The following is a 16,095-nucleotide window of genomic DNA, read 5'->3' on the forward strand; positions in this document are numbered from 1 at the left end:
AAAGGACACGTTCTCTGGTGGAATGTTATGTGATAACATCCCGACGTTCTCATTTCCATTACCCTTGATGCAGTACCCATTGAAGACGTGATGGAAGGTATGCCCATACAAAATGGCTAGTTTATTGCTTTTTAATCTTTGCCATTAGGTTCCTCCAACTAAAAAGAATGTAGCTCTTCACTATGCTTTTGATGGTTTGAGAAATTAAATGTTATAAATTATTTACAGGGGTAGGAAAGAAAGTGTTCCAACTCATATCAATCGTTGGAAGAATTAATAGGTCTAAACCTTGACCACCTATCCCAGTCATAACACTCACCTTAAGAATGTTAACCACCTCATGTGACACACCTCAAGAACCTTGATTGAGACTCCTTGCATCTCCTTATATTGTGGCCTATTTTAGCCTTCTTCATTTTGTTCTAGTTTAGGGTTCTTTGAAATTTCAAAGGTCTATGTTGTTTTTGATCCACCTATGTTATCGTATTAAAATATTCCAAATATTGTGTTGGGTTCATGTTCTTTATAACACATGATTAAAAGCAACAAATTGTCATAGAGAAGCAGTGTGAAGCCTTTGAGTGACACACATACATGAGGTAAAAACAAGCTAGGCAAGACATGCTAGGTTCGTGATCAAGAGCTGCATTTGCAAAGAAGACAACAGTTTGTGGATTGCACAACCTCTGAGTTACAATTTAATGGTCGTGATATCATATTGGATTGCCGAAGATGAGAATGGAAGGGTTTTCAAATCTTGGAGCAAAGATTCTCAAGTAGTGTAGGAATCAACAATTGTCCTAGTATATGGCACAAAAGAATTTTTGATTGGATGTAAAGCATGGAGAGGGAATCTGGTATGGAAGGATAGCTTTGCAAGCTAAGGGAAAGGATTTTTTAAACGTTTAAAAATGTTTTAAATCCATTTTATTCATTGAAATGATTCAAATCATTAAAAACACTTGCTTTTATTTGCAAAATGTGTTAATTAGTTAGAGCACTTAATATCTCCAATTCTCGCATGGTATACCATATAAAAGTAGTAAATTTATAACATGGTAGTAAGAAAACCATATTTTGATGGGCGTTGACCAATCCACCAATCACTGAAGAAAAACTCTCCTTCATTGAGTGGTTTTTTAAATTGAATTGATTAAATTGATTTAAATCACCATTTTAAATCAAACGATCTAAATCCCTTGTAAATCCTTGGCTAGGGGTGTCTTGCCTAGGTTTCCTACATCAAATTTTTTAATGGAAAAATGTTCTTCTTAAATGAAATGTCTTGTACCAAGCCATTTATAGGTTGGCACATCTGCACAAATCACTGTTATGACCAAATGATCAAATGTCCAAATCATGACACTAGTCACACTTGCTTAGGAACACTTATATGCAAGATTATTTTACAAAGAGAAGTGGCCAAATTTAAATCTAAAAAAGTTACTTTGCCCAAAATGAGTAGTAAGTGGTTTTGGAAGGAATTTAAGTCATTGGGTTATCTCATTTTAACTCATGAGAGCCCAATTTAGCTGAACACTAGTCATGCCATCCAAAGGATTTTGTCCTTCTAAATTAGTAGCCAGCTTGGTGGGATCTTGTCCTCCCATCCAACTAAGTTAGCAGGAACTTGTCCTTCTAGAGCAAGCGTGAACAATGTAGCCTCTATCTCCATGTTTCCTTCTAGCCATTTGAGAGCCGTTCCCATGGAAGGCCTCTTATTGGGATCAAATTGAATGCACCAAAATGCAACATAAATCATCCTCCTTGCTTGTTCTTTGTCAAATGATTCTTGCAAGCGCTTGTTAATAACCTCTAGCATCTTTCCCTCCTTGCACTTTGAAGCAACCCAACAAGGGAAGTTGTATTCATTCGAAGCCATCTGTGAAAGCTCGAAGTTTTTCCTCCCTCCCACTATCTCCAACAGCACCATACCAAAACTATAAACATCACATTTGTTGCTAACCACAGAGTCACCTAACCATTCGAGAGCCATGTACCTAGGTGTTCCTCTCATTCCGGTCATCACTCGGGATGTTTCTCTATCCATCAGTCTAGACATGCCAAAGTGAGACAATCTGGGCTGAAAATTCTTGTCGAGTAAGATATTTTGAGGCTTAATGTCAAAGTGTAGAATGGGCTGCGGGGCATCATCGTGTAGGTAGGCAAGCCCTCTAGCTGTTCCAAGGGCCACATGGAAGCGTGTAGTCTAGCTAAGAACACAATCAAGCTCTTTCGTGAATAGCCAACGATCCAAGGAGCTGTTTTCCATGTATTCATAGACGAGCAGTCGATCAGCGCGTTGTAAGCAAAAGCCTAATAAATAGACGATGTTCAAGTGGCTAGTTCCACGAATTGTGGCTACTTCTGCAAGAAACTCTTTTTGGCTTTGAGATGTGTTCTTCAACTTCCTACAGCCACTTTTGTGGCATCTGGAAGAACACCCTTATACGTGTGAAGGTGAAAGAAGAAGTGCTGAGGATAGGATAGAATTTTATTGCTGGATCCGAGTTGGAGAAGTCGAGTGAGGAGAGGGAACCGAAAGAAAGATCAAATGAGATGTGCCAACCTTCCGGTAAGTCGAGTTGGCTAGCTACTGTGAGTGGAGGAGGCGGTAAGGCGAGTTGGCTACCTGCTGTGAGTGGAGGAGGCGGCAGGAGGAGGATGGAGAGTGTGATAACAAGAACAATTGCAGATGCATGAGCTTCCATGGCTCCACAATATTCACGAACTTTGCGAACGAGAGAAATACCCTTAGTTAATCACTTTAATCCACAAACCTTAGCCTCAAAATTCTCACTCACTCCTTTGGACGCTTCCCCCTGCTCGACAAACATAAAAGACACCTTGGATTTTCCATGTGGACACAGCCTCTACTTCAAAAAATCCACCTCTCATATGTGTGAACACGTGGCATACCACTACCCCCTAGCATCTATTCTCTCCATGAAGGAATTAAAAGCGCTAAAGAAGGACAATTGAAGAGATGTGGGGCATCTGACCAAATGAGAGAATCATGAACCATTGGCTCGTTGCTCTAGAAATGTTTCTTTTTCCACATAAGAGAACTTTCTATTAGTGCTTGAAAAGATAACCATACAAATCAATAATCCCTCAGATGCTCATAATGGAAAACATAATAAAACAAAACTTGTTGAAAAAGAACCAATCTTTTAAAAACGCTCCTTCTTTTCGGCAATGACTCTAGATCTTGACATCCTGCTCTCCTATGTGGCACCAGGAGGTCATTGTTTGCTTGGGTGTAGCCATTTTTGGTGAGGTTCAGGCAATTTTACGAGACCAAAAAATTATGGAATAAGGATTTGGAATGAGACCGTTAAAGCATTACAAGTGCTATGTTGCATGTGAAGCATGCATCCTGAAAACTATAGAAGATATAGCAATTTATTCAAAAACATCAAAATTTTGTTCTATACATACATGCAACCAAGTAATCATTCAAAAGTATACTACTTTAGCTTCTCCTCACACACCTAAATGAGAATATTAGGCATGGGTTAGCGGCCCTTCAATGTTGTGCTAAAGTGATGCACACCCATTTGAGGACACACTCCATAACTTTTTTTTGATTTGATGAAAACCAAAACGGATTGAAAATTTGGAATCCAAACTAGTGGGACTACTGCATGGTGATCTTAAAACATTGATAGTTGTTGATATTGGTATCTAGATTCACCCTAAAATGGAAGAAGTTGAAAATGTGCAATTTGTGCATATGCAAAGACCTTTTAATAAATCCAACACTATTTACAATTTTGAATTGTTTCTTTTTCCATGCACTTGGTTGCAATATGGCTCATAAGCATGCCAAAGGTCATTGCATTTCATATACATGGCATCAAATCCGATAGCGTGTCCTTTATCCTATTTGTGTTTTGAAGCATTTGAGGTCACATTGCACTTGTTTGAGATATCCAATTCTACTGACATGTATCGTCAGAGGGGGAAAAACCCGATGGTTGAAAATTTTGCTACTCCTGCAAATTTTAAATTTTCACACCTCTCGTCCATCGAATCTTGGAATATTAAGTACTTTGCAACCTGCCCACGCCCTGTAACCCACATGCATCTCGACTTGAACTTGCGCAGATGTTGGTTTAGCATTGTCTTCTTTTGGGTAGGTTATCTTCTATTATTTGCTCACCTCACAAGCTAGCTTCTCTGGGTCTATTCCGAACTGATCGTGGCCATGGCATGAATGACAACATACAGCTCGCCATGGCTTGTAAGAGAAGAAGACAGAGGCTGTGAGACAAGAAAGCTCAAAAGGCTGGTCAAGGCACAAGGAATAGATTGCGAGTCAAGGAAAGCACTTGGATGGGATCGAAACGACAACGAAAGACACTTTTGCAACATTTGTGAAGGGAGAAACAACGAGAAGAAAGAAGACTCCTTGCAGAGCAGTAGGCAAGAAACCGTTGCAGATGCACACATTCGATCATTACTGTCGGAGCGAAGAACATGAGGTGTGGTATCACAATTGGTGGGAGCAATCGAGGTAGCAACATTAGGCCATTCAGGTGAATATCAGTCTCGAGTCTTCATAAGCTTTAGTCTACACCCTAAAGTTCGTAGAGTAACAACCCTATCAACACCTTGAGAGATACATGTCCAAGAGGCGATGCTCTCTAACCTGAGAAATGGCCTACAAAAAGTGAAAGGGGTGCACAACTTAGATCAACTAGCTGCAAAGATGGTGACACTATTATGTTGGTGTCCCTTGAAATAAAGGAGAAACGGCTCGGGTGCACAATGTTGAAGATCAGAAGGACCAACGTGGCTCCAGTGTGGTTGCACATAGAGTAGAAGCAATGCACAATCATCCCGATTCGAGAAGTCTGTGGGCTTTAACAGAACGCAAGAAAAGGAGAGACAGCCTAAGTGCGGAAGTCATTGCTAGAGTGACGATGTTTTGGCACAAAAATGCGAGAGTTTCTCCAAATAGAAAGGACATTTGTAAAAAGCAAATAGGACGCAAGGTGTTTGAGGAGCACATCATACACATGCTTGATACAACGTAGGTCAATGGTGTCTAACCCTACACGGTGGTTGTTTGTGATTGAGCTTTGAGATAGTTTACTTATTTTATTTCTTAAATGAGGCTTGGACTAATTGTGATTGTCCTAAGCTAGCTTGATGGTTGGAACATCATGCAACTATATGCTAGTTCAGCTCAATCACCAATTATGTGATTGTCCTAAACAAGCATGGTTGAACAGACAGTAGTTTTGTTAACCAGCCTGGTGGTGTGGTTGAGCAAAAATTAACAACAATATATTTAGCAACAGAAAAGCAATATATTGTTATTTTACTAAACCATCCCGGTGGTTGGAACATCATGCAACCATGGCTGCTTCATCTCAATCACTAGTTATGTGATTGTCTTGAACCCGCGTGGTTGAATAGATTAGTTAAACCGTAGCTGGTTCAGCTTAATCACTAGTTATGTGATTGTCTTGAACTAGCATGGTTGAATAGATAGTAGTTGTTAACCAGCTCGGTGGCGTGGTTGAGCAAAAATTAACAACAATATATTTCGCAATAGAAAAGCAATATATTGTTATTTTACTAAACCATCCCAGTGGTTGGAACATCATGCAACCACGGCTGCATCTCAATCACCAGTTATGTGATTGTCCAAAACCCACGTGGTTGAATGGACATTAGTTAAATTGTAGCTGGTTCAGCTCAATCACCAGTTATGTGATTGTCTTGAACCAACGTGGTTGAATAGACATTATTTGTTGACTAGCCCCGTAGCGTGGTTAAGTAAAATTAACAGTAATATATTTCACAATAGAAAAGCAATATATTGTTATTTTACTAAACCATCTCGGAACATTATGCAACTCTGGCTGCTTTTAGCTCAATCACCAGCTATATGATTGTCCTAAACCAGCGTGGTTGAATAGACATTAGTTGTTGATGGTCCCAGTGTTTGAAATTAATGTGTTTCTTAGTACTTAAATTAGTTAAATTTAATTTCCTGCAATTCGGGTCATATACCACTTAATTTCTAGACTGGGATGGCTTGGACTTAATGTGATTGTCGTAACCCAGCTCGGTGTTGGTTTAAGACAAATAACAGTTACTGATTGAAATCGTGAAATTAAAAAATGAACATTAGGGGAGATCTCCCCTCCTCCTCCTCCTTTTGGCTCCTCCTCCCTCCTTCCTCTCTCCTCATTCTCTAGCCACCCTACTCCCTCTACTCTGCTCCTCCCTCCTGCAGAATCTCTCCCCTCCTCCTCCCTTCTGTAGCATCTCTCCCCTCCTCCCTTTTGCAGCAGCTCCTTCCCTCCCTTCTACACCTGTCGCCCTACTCTCCTCCTCCTCTTCCTCTTGCCTTGATCTGCTTCTCCTCCTCCCTCTTCCTTGCTACTCTCTCCCTCTCATTGCTCCATCTTTGCTAGCTCTCCCCTACATTTTAGCTTGCATCACTGATACCTCTCTTTGACCATTTGAGGACATATCCAACAAGTACCATGTGAACCTACAACTCGAGGCAAAATATGCAAGCACCCGCCATTTGGGATAAGTGGAACTTCTCAAAGTGTGCTCCACAGTCTTCGATTGCAAGGGAAGAAGCATCTTGACCTTTGGGTGGATGGAAACTTGTATCCTTTAGACCCTGCCACCCAAAAGAGTCCTCCCTTTTATACAATGCATGATGTTGTTTGGTTTGTTGGCAATGGACATGCTGGATTGCTCGGTTATTACAATCGATTGAACCATTCTTAGACATTGGCTATGTAAGCAAGCGAGGTGCAGAGAGCCCAAGCAGAAGAACTTGCACATTTGGGAAATATTACTATTGTGGCAATGCATAGTAGTATGCAGGATCTCCAATTGCAAAACAAAGAACTCAGTGACAAAGCACGTGCACTGGACTTGGATTGGAAGAATCAATCCAAAAGCTCGCTAAAAACAAACAAGATTTGGAAAGGTCTATCTATGGCCAAGTTTAACGTGCTGTGGAGAAGGAACAAGAGAAGTCGATAGAACGAGTACAAAAGTTGAAGGGAACACCTTTGGGACTAAAGGAGAGGAAAAGACAATTGCAATCTATGGATGCATTGTCAACCAATAGTGGTGTCGGAAAGAGGAGAGTACGGGCTGCAGGTTAGTTCCCTAAATTTTCAATGAAATTCCCCACCATCTGACTCTCATAGGGAATCCCAAGGATCTCAGCACCATGAGGAATCCCATCACAATGAAGGATCCAAGCACGACGATCAAGGGTCCCTCTTAGTCCTTCCACACAACTAACCATGGAAGTAGAGAGGTCTCCCAAGAGGGACAAAATAGTCCAATCGTACATGATCAACTACCCCTCCCTCCTCCATGGGGTCTTGGCATGGAGCATCTAGACCAACAAGGGGAGCAAGAAAGGCAAAGCGAGGAGATGGAGAGATTAAAGGGGCCACAACAAGAGGAAGTATTTGACGGGCTTGCAGATATAATGAACCTTGGCCCCAATCCTCCAACCAAGCAGACCACATGGAAGAGCACCATCAACCCTCTGTGCCTCGAGATTGTCACATTTGAGGAGCCTCTAGTACGAGCTGAGTAAGAGACTCAGCCTGCTATCTCACAGCCTCATCAAAAGGTAAAGGGACTAAGGACAAAGTAGACCCCTAGGCGTGACAGGCCACCTTGAAGGACCCACCAGACATAGGAAGAGGAGTCTAAAGAGGAGGTTGCAAGGGAGGAGAGGTTTAAGAAGTTAAAAGTGGACAAGAGGCCATGGAGCCATGTCTAGAGGCTGGTGTAGGGTCCCCCAAAGATTAAGAAGCACAAAAAATCAGGCGTGAAGGCAGTTCAAGAGATCTGCAAGTTCCAAACCACTGTGGACAATCTCATTCCTCGTGTATCCTTCCAGCGTGTTGTACATGAAATAACACAGCATTACAAGGATGATGTGCGTTTCACTTCAGGCCCTATGGGAGCAATTCAGGAGGCAACAGAGTAGATGACAGTAGGTCTTTTTAAAGATGCGAACTTATGTGCTATCCATGCCAAAAGAGTAACACTAATGGACAAGGACCTTGCACTCACCAAGTGCATCTGCTCTGATCCCTCCCTTAGGCCCTAGATGTTGTTTAGGTTCATTTGGTGTAATCAGAATCATTTTGTAAATCTCTGCCCTTTGAGGCCAATGAATAAAAGATATTTTTATGTTCTATTACTGTTCCCATGTTATTATACATGTTATGTGATGCTTTCCATCAGTTATGCAAGTTCAGTGTGAATTTGAGTGGTCAAATAATGTTTTTTTGTCGTGGTGTAGAAGGGAAAAGTGTTCGGCATCATACGCGCCATAGAGGGAGGAGTGGAGGAGAGAGAGGAGAAGGGAGGAGGAGAGAGAGGAGAGAAGAGGATGAGAGGGAGGAGAAGGGAGGAGGAGGGATTAGAAAGAGAGGGAGGAGGAGGGAGGAGGACAAGGGAGGTGAAGGGAGGAGGAAAGGGGAGGAGGAGAGAAGAGGAGAAGGGAGGAGAGGGAGGAGAAGGGAGGAGAAGAGGAAGAGGAAGGAGGAGGAGAGGAAGAGGAAGGAGGAGGAGAGGAAGAGGAGGAGTTGCAAGATTAGGACATGCTGTTGGACGTGTAGTGCAAGGAAGCATGACACTTTGAGATAATTACTTGGAATACAAAAGTAGAACTCATAACAATTCCCCAAAGAGTGTGGGCTTCATTCCATTATGGGGTATTTATACAAGTTGGAGAGATTCTCTCTCCACATGTAGGAATTGTAAGAAATTCTCTCTCTACATGCTCTTATACCTTCTTCCACTCCCACTCCTATGCTCTCCCTAAACCCTTAGTCCCTCAACCCTTGACCTCCATGATCTACGAGGGAAACGAGTTCTCCGCCATATTCTCTACTCTAATTGCGCTAGGGTGAGATTCTTACTGGATTGCTCATAAATGACCATTATAGTGCAAAAATTTATCTGATAGCATGCTTTTGAACAGAATAGTGAATGAAAATATTAATGCCAACAAAAATTAAAGCTACAAAATACAATGACAGTATAAAATAAATTTTGTAAAAGAACACAAAATGGGACACTGTATAAAAACTATATCTGTATTTATATAAAATAAAAGTTATATACAATAAGGCTTCACAGCCTTTCTATCTTCTCTAAAACACTGAGAACATCGGGCTTTGAATTCCCAAATACACTCCTAGCTCTAAACTTAGTTGATAGAGCATCTACGCTATTTTCATTGTGCTAGCTAGGGACGTGGCTACTACCGTCAATGCCATACCTTGAAAATTGGTTCCAAAAGCATTGAGGGTAGCCATGTGGTTCACCAAAATGACCTTGTCAGCATTGTGATTGATGTCAGCATGACCAATCACTCGTAATAAGGCCTTGCACTTCAGGAGGTCATTAGTGCCATGTGGCAAAAACTTTTTGTGGATAACCACCACAAAGTACCCTTTTGCTTGGCCAAGGTAATGTGCAAATGAGTGATCTCGACCGAAGCTACTGCCAACAAGGTGTTGCCGATATGAGAAGAGGTCGACCTCAAATGCCTCCTGCAATAGTCCAACATTACATTAGAATGCCGAGAAAGCAAAATTATACTAAGAGAGAAGAAATTCAAAGCTCATAGTTTTTTACCACTATGGAGTCATCATGCTTAATGCCTTCCTCTTTGTCAATGAGGATGGATCTAGACGCCTCCTGCTGTCCGAAGTGAGATGTGGAGGCTTCTTCTGGAACATCAGATAGGTTGGAGTAGATTGATGTCTCTGCATCTTTGATTTTGGCCAGTGTTAAAGCAAGAACCTCTTCTATTGAATCATCTACTCCCAAAAACCCAGGTTCTTGCATAGTCATGTCCACCTCATATCCACACGGGATCCACATAGGACACCAAGAGCTTTGTCCTCCTAGAGATAAAACATAACCTCGATGTCATGGAGAAAGAGGTATTGTTCTCCATTGACAAGAAGGGGAGTAAGAAACCATATCACTACTGCGGGGTCAACAGAGGTGGTGCCCAGGGTGGATGGAATTTGAGAAGTAGAATGGGATTCAGGGGGTCTCTCAAGCACTTCCAGGGCCAACGCAGCTTCCCGCTCCTCAGCTTCTTTATCAATGGGCTCTTCATTGTAGATGGTGGGCTCATCTACAGAAATAAGAGGACCAAAAAGTGCAGGGGCAGCGTCAAGGCTTGAGGTCAAGGCCTCCTCTTCCATTTGTCCCTCTCGGAGAAGAAAAATAAAGATAATTTCCTAGGATAGGAACCTATTTCTTGTGTTTCTGACGACTCCGCATGCTAGGAGGTCATCAATGTTCACCTCCCTAAACCCTAGGGGTGTGAGTTGGGCTCGAAAGCGATCTAAATGCTTCACAAACCTTGGTTCTTGATTGAACAAGTACTTCAAATAATCAATTGGGACCCATCTTTTTGTAGACTCATCAAGTTGATATGCAAAACTCGCGATGTGGTCTTACATGTACTTGATGAGGTCTTCAAAATCATCTCGGGCTCCCAAGTAGGTGCCTAGGACATCTATGCTCTTATCAAAGATTGGAAATAACTCCCCTCTCTATCAACTAATGGAGTACAGGAGTATAAATCGTGGAAGGCAGACCTAGCAGAATCCATGGTAGTTTGGTAGCTAGGAGAACTATGGCTATGATAGTGAAACTTTGAAACTAAAGTAACTTTGTAACCTATATATACCCAAATGTTTTAAATATAAATAATAAAATGAAGTATATTTTTTTGGGCAAAACTTGACATTGACATGAAACAAAACCATTCAAAACATCAAAATTAATTGCACCACTATGAATTGGAAAATGTCAAAATCCACAATTGTTCCACCCCACATTGTTTATCATCTTCAATATTGCAGGAGGGATAAAAGTGACACTATGCATGCACTTCTCTGCACGCGTTCCTACCTTTTCACCATTTAAGGTAAAGTGAAAGGACTCAGACATGCCATCCTCCATGACCAATAGGTATTCCCGCACGTCCCTGAGAGTCCACTGTGACGTGAAAGTCACATTCTTATTGACATCTCCTAAATGAGAATCAATACATAAACTTACCCCCATATTATCATCATCGTTAAAGTCAAGGGGGAGCCAATTGCCACGTGTTTTCTTCCAGTGCCTACATTGGAAAGAAAAATATAACATTTGGTGGGAGATGTGGTACTTGACAACCACATTGTCCTTACATACATGGCATTGAAACAGATTGCCCTTTTGTTCACCTGATGTGCTTCCCCAATTCACCCCAAGCAATTCCTCAAGGGCATTCTCATGTAGGCACATGCATGACCACATGGTTTTTATTCTATGCATCTGGATATTCTGAAAACAAGAAGCAAAAATGTGTAGAGGCATAAACCAAGACAACCTTACCCATTTAGAGCCAAATGTAAACTTCATGGCCATGCCCACATCCTTTGCAATCTTTTCCTTGTATGATTGCACTGTTTTTGTGTCCACCATGTTGCAATCCATGTCTTCAAGTTGTGGTGTTGCAATGCATTGAAGATGGCCATAGCCTGATGCCGTCCTTGGAGTAATGTACTTGGCATTATACCAATAGATATTTCTCTGTTTCAAAGTAGAGGACTTCTCTCCAGCATGCATTTGCCTTCCTAAATCCTCATGAATGGCAGTGAACTTATCTAAGAAGCACTCGATTGGTTCCCACTCCTCAAAGTCTGAAGGAAATACATCTGCTATGCACAAGTGCTATTTCAAAATACAATTTCAAACTGACTCATTACACTGGTGCTATTTCAAAATACAATTTCAAACTGACTCATTACACTTAGAAATCTTACACAAAATGCCGACTTACAATGTGATGGTATTGTCGATTGATTACTTGATGGAGGAAGGCGCATGTCCTTCCCCATGTAGATGTGTTGCACCTTTGCAAGCCATCCTTTCTTCCCAAGCTTGAACTTCACGATGTGGCCCTTCCATTCATGCAAAAGATCACCTCTTTTGCTCTTGGGAAGCTTATGTACCCTTGGTAGATCCTCTCAGGACTATCCAATCATTCAAGCTATAGGTGCAAGGCACCCATTCACCTAGTGCATTTTTGCTCCTGTGGGAGATAGAGTACATGTATGGTCTCCTCACCATGCTTGTACAGAGGTCCCAACAACAATAGTGGACTAGAAAGTGCAGCTTGGAGGGAGAGAGCAGCACCGATAGAGGGAGAGAGAGGAAGAAGGTATAGAGGGTGCAACTGAAAGTTGAGAGAAGCTCCAAGAGGTGCTATAACTAGGAATGGAGGGAGAAAGAGAAGAGGGGGATGAGCACCTACTCGAGGAGGTGTTGTAGATAGGAATGGAGGGAGAAAGAGCAGAGGGGTATGAGCAGCCACTACAGGAGGTACTGTAGCTAGGAAAGGAGGGAGAAAGAGTAGAGGGGGATGAGCAGTTGCTGCTATAGGAGGTGCTGTAGCTAGGAATGGAGAGAGAATGAGCAGCTACTATAGGAGGTGCTGGAGAGGAAGAAAGACAATAGACCAGAGTAGGAGGGGATAGAGAAGCTGCCAAATGAGTTCCCACATTTGAAAAATGGAGGGAGAATGGAGCTGGACCAAAGAAGAGGAGGGGGCAGGCTTGTAACAAGTTGATGTGAAGATAGTGGGAGAGAAGGAAGGAGTCTCACTTGCAGCTTTCTCACATACACAATGGGGGAATACACACAAAGGTGGAGGCTGAAAATAGTTTTTCTCTTCTTAGTTGTAAAAGCCAAAAGAACTCTAGTACAAAGAAATAGAAGAACCCTATATGTGGGTCTCAAACCAAACTCAGCTAACTAAGGTGGCATGCTAACTGAGCCACGAACTAAAGTACATAAGGATAGCTATCATTCAGCTATTATTCATGGGCAGTATACCAACTGCATCTGCAGCTAACAAGTCGGTGACATAAATGCACAACGGTCACCCTGGCATATCACGAGTGGAGCTCAATATCTCAACACTCCTCCTTGAGCTCAATCCCAATTCCTACACACCAAGCAGGTCTCAGAACTTGTGCAGCTTCTCTGCGCTCAATGCCTTCATGAATATGTTAGCTACCTGATCCTCTGTGCTGACATAAACTAGATCAATAAGACCTAGTAAAACCTTCTCCCGCACATAGTGATCATGCACCTCAATGTGCTTTGTTCTAGCATGATAGACTGGGTTATTTGCCAAGTGTATACTGCTCATGTTGTCACAATAAATGAAAACTGGCCCATCTGTAGATTGATGCATATCATAAAGTAGCTTATGCAACCAAGCTACCTCACATGCAGCTATTGCTGCACCCCTGTACTCAGCCTCTTTGCTCGACAAGGAAACTGTAGGCTGTTTCTTGCTGCTCCAAGTGACTGTAGCACTCCCAAAAGAGAACACATATCTTCTACTGGTAGATCGTCTATCAAAAATACTACCAAGCCAATCAGCCTCAGTGTATCCATGCAACTGTATCTGAACCCCGGTCTCATAAAATAGTCCATATTGCAATGTGGACTTCACATACCTGAGTATGCGTTTAGCCACATCCAAATGCGGTTTCCTTGGAGCCTGCATAAACTGACTTACCAATCCAACATCATAGCTCAAATCTGGCCTGGTAATAGTCATATAAATGAAACTTCCTACTATGCGTCTGTACATAGTAGGGTCTTCTAGAAGCTCACCTGCATCTGCGCTTACCTTCACATTCTACTCCAAAGGAACTGAAATAGGCTTACAGCCTGTCATCCCATATTTGGACAGCATGTCCAATCCATACTGCCTCTGCAAGAGCCGTATCCCACTTGGTGATCTAATCACCTCAATGCCCAAGAAATAATGCAGCTCTCCCAAATCCTTCATCTCAAACTTCTGCTTCAATAGCATTTTCACATGAAGGATATCTTCATCACTATCACTTGTGATGATCAAATCATCAACATAAATGACAAGCAGCATAATACCTCTCTATTTTTCTCACATAAAGTGAGAAATCTGCCTTAAAAATCTGAAAGCCAATAGTGACAAGATACTACCATATCTTGTCAGACCATGCTCTAGGTGCTTGCTTTAAGCCATACAAGGCTTTTCTTCAACCTACAAACAAACTCAGGATGAACAGCATGAACATAACCTAGTGGCTGCTCCATAAAGACCTCTTCTTGCAAATCACCATGCAAGAAGGCATTCTTTACATCCATCTGATGTAAAGACCATCCCTTTGATGCAGCCATAGCAATGACTTCTCTTACGGTTGCCATCCTTGCAACCGGACTGCATGTTTCTTCATAATCAATGCCATATGTCTGTGCATACCCCTTGACAACTAATCTTGCCTTGTATCTGTTCACAGAACCATCTGCATTGTGCTTCACCTTATAAACCCACTTACAGCCAATTGCATTCTTGTCTTTAGGCAAAGGCACCAATTCCCATGTAGCATTTGCTTCCAAGGCATCCATTTCTTCATCCATGGCTTTCTCCCATTTTTCTTTTCCCATGGCTTGCTCAAAAGAAGTGGGTTCTGGTTCCTGTATCACTTTGATCATATAGGCATAGTGAATGGCTGTAAATCCATCATATTTCAACCTATCCATAGGATACCTAGCTTTGGTAGACCTGCGCAAAATAGGCTCACTTCTAGGTACTCTCAAAACATCACTGGTCTTCCTTACTCCAGGCGTAACAACAGAAGGAATACCCAACTCATCATCAATGCTCTGTTCTGCTGAGCCACTAGATTCACCATCCACATAAGAGTGACCTGCATTCACATCAAACATGGGCTGATCTACCTTCTCTTTTCCTTTTCGTGATACATGCATACCACTATCTGCATTGCTTTGAGGAGATTCTCTTGATCTCAATCTGCCTGTCCATGGCAAAGTATGTGAACCACTGCTAGAGGACACTACAAGTCCAATAATATTTTGTGATTGCTGCTGTGAATTCTGTGCAGCATTACCATTTTGTGCATCTACATCATCAATCACATTTACTGGTTTATACCAGCTGCTCATCTCATAAAAAACAACATCTTTGCTCACTGTAAACTTAAGCCACCTGAACCCAATAACGTGCTAAACCCATTTGTGATTCGTTCCGGGTCGCGGTACTAGTACTTGGTTAGGACCCAAGGTAGTGCATCGAGGAGCTTTGCCAAGCCCAGGTGTGCTTCTTTTAATTTCCGAAGAAAATACAGCCAGGCAAGTGACCATAATTATGCTACTGATCATAGTGATGAGTAGCATGAGAAAATTTCTCTTTTTGGTGTGATTTTGAACCTTTAAATAGGTAGAGAAATTCGGATCGGAAACGTTGACCAAACTTATGCTGTTTAAGGTTGTTCCATCGAGTATGGGTATGCAGAGGGAAGTGTTGTATTGGTAGAAAAAACCCATGCAAGAGCAGTTCTCTTGGCAAAGCGTGCTATTGCTCCAGGCAACGAGATGAAGGTAGTATTACGAAATTCCACCAGAGTTTGACCTCTCAGTCCGTTGCTTGAGCACTGTAGCGTGACAGCACGTTGACAGCCCATGAAAGGGCGTGCTAAATCAATAGGAGTGAAAGATTTGCTGGAGGGGCAGCTACAAATAGGTAGATACACACATGCACCATAGAGCAAGCCCTTGATCATACTTATCCCAACATACCCCCCCTCAAGGGGTTGCCTCTTGCAGTGTCAAGGATACATCTAGTCTCATAGTTTCTCATGCCATCTCATGGTGGTTAAGGATAAATCTATGGCTAGGATCTCATGCTAGCAAGGGTTTCCAAGGGTGTGAGGTTCATTCCCTCCATATGTGAAACTGAGTCACACAGATAGTCCCAAATCAGATGAGGAAAGGGCCATGATGGCCAAGGTTCCTTATGCATCAGCAGTTGGGAGTCTTATGTATGCTATGATAGCTACTAGACCAGACATTGCATTTGCAGTGGGATTTGTTAGCCGATATATGGCTAATCCAGGAAAGAGGCATTGGGAGGCAGTTAAGTGCATCATGAGGTACATGAAGGGTACCAAGGAGATGTGCATTTGCTTTGGTAAAGGAGACATGCGTGTACTT

General features: G+C 42.1%; 1 pseudogene; it reads right to left on the reverse strand.

Moving 5' to 3' along the window:
* Positions 1-1,570: 1,570 nt before the first annotated feature.
* LOC147898181 (G-type lectin S-receptor-like serine/threonine-protein kinase SD2-5) lies at positions 1,571-15,566 on the reverse strand (annotated as a pseudogene).
* Between the last annotated feature and the right edge of the window lie 529 nt (positions 15,567-16,095).

The sequence above is a fragment of the Dipteris shenzhenensis genome, chromosome 9 (assembly GCF_047967505.1).
Source record: "Dipteris shenzhenensis isolate YYH24624 ecotype China chromosome 9, Dip_SZ_1.0, whole genome shotgun sequence".
NCBI classification, from domain to species: Eukaryota; Viridiplantae; Streptophyta; class Polypodiopsida; order Gleicheniales; family Dipteridaceae; genus Dipteris; species Dipteris shenzhenensis.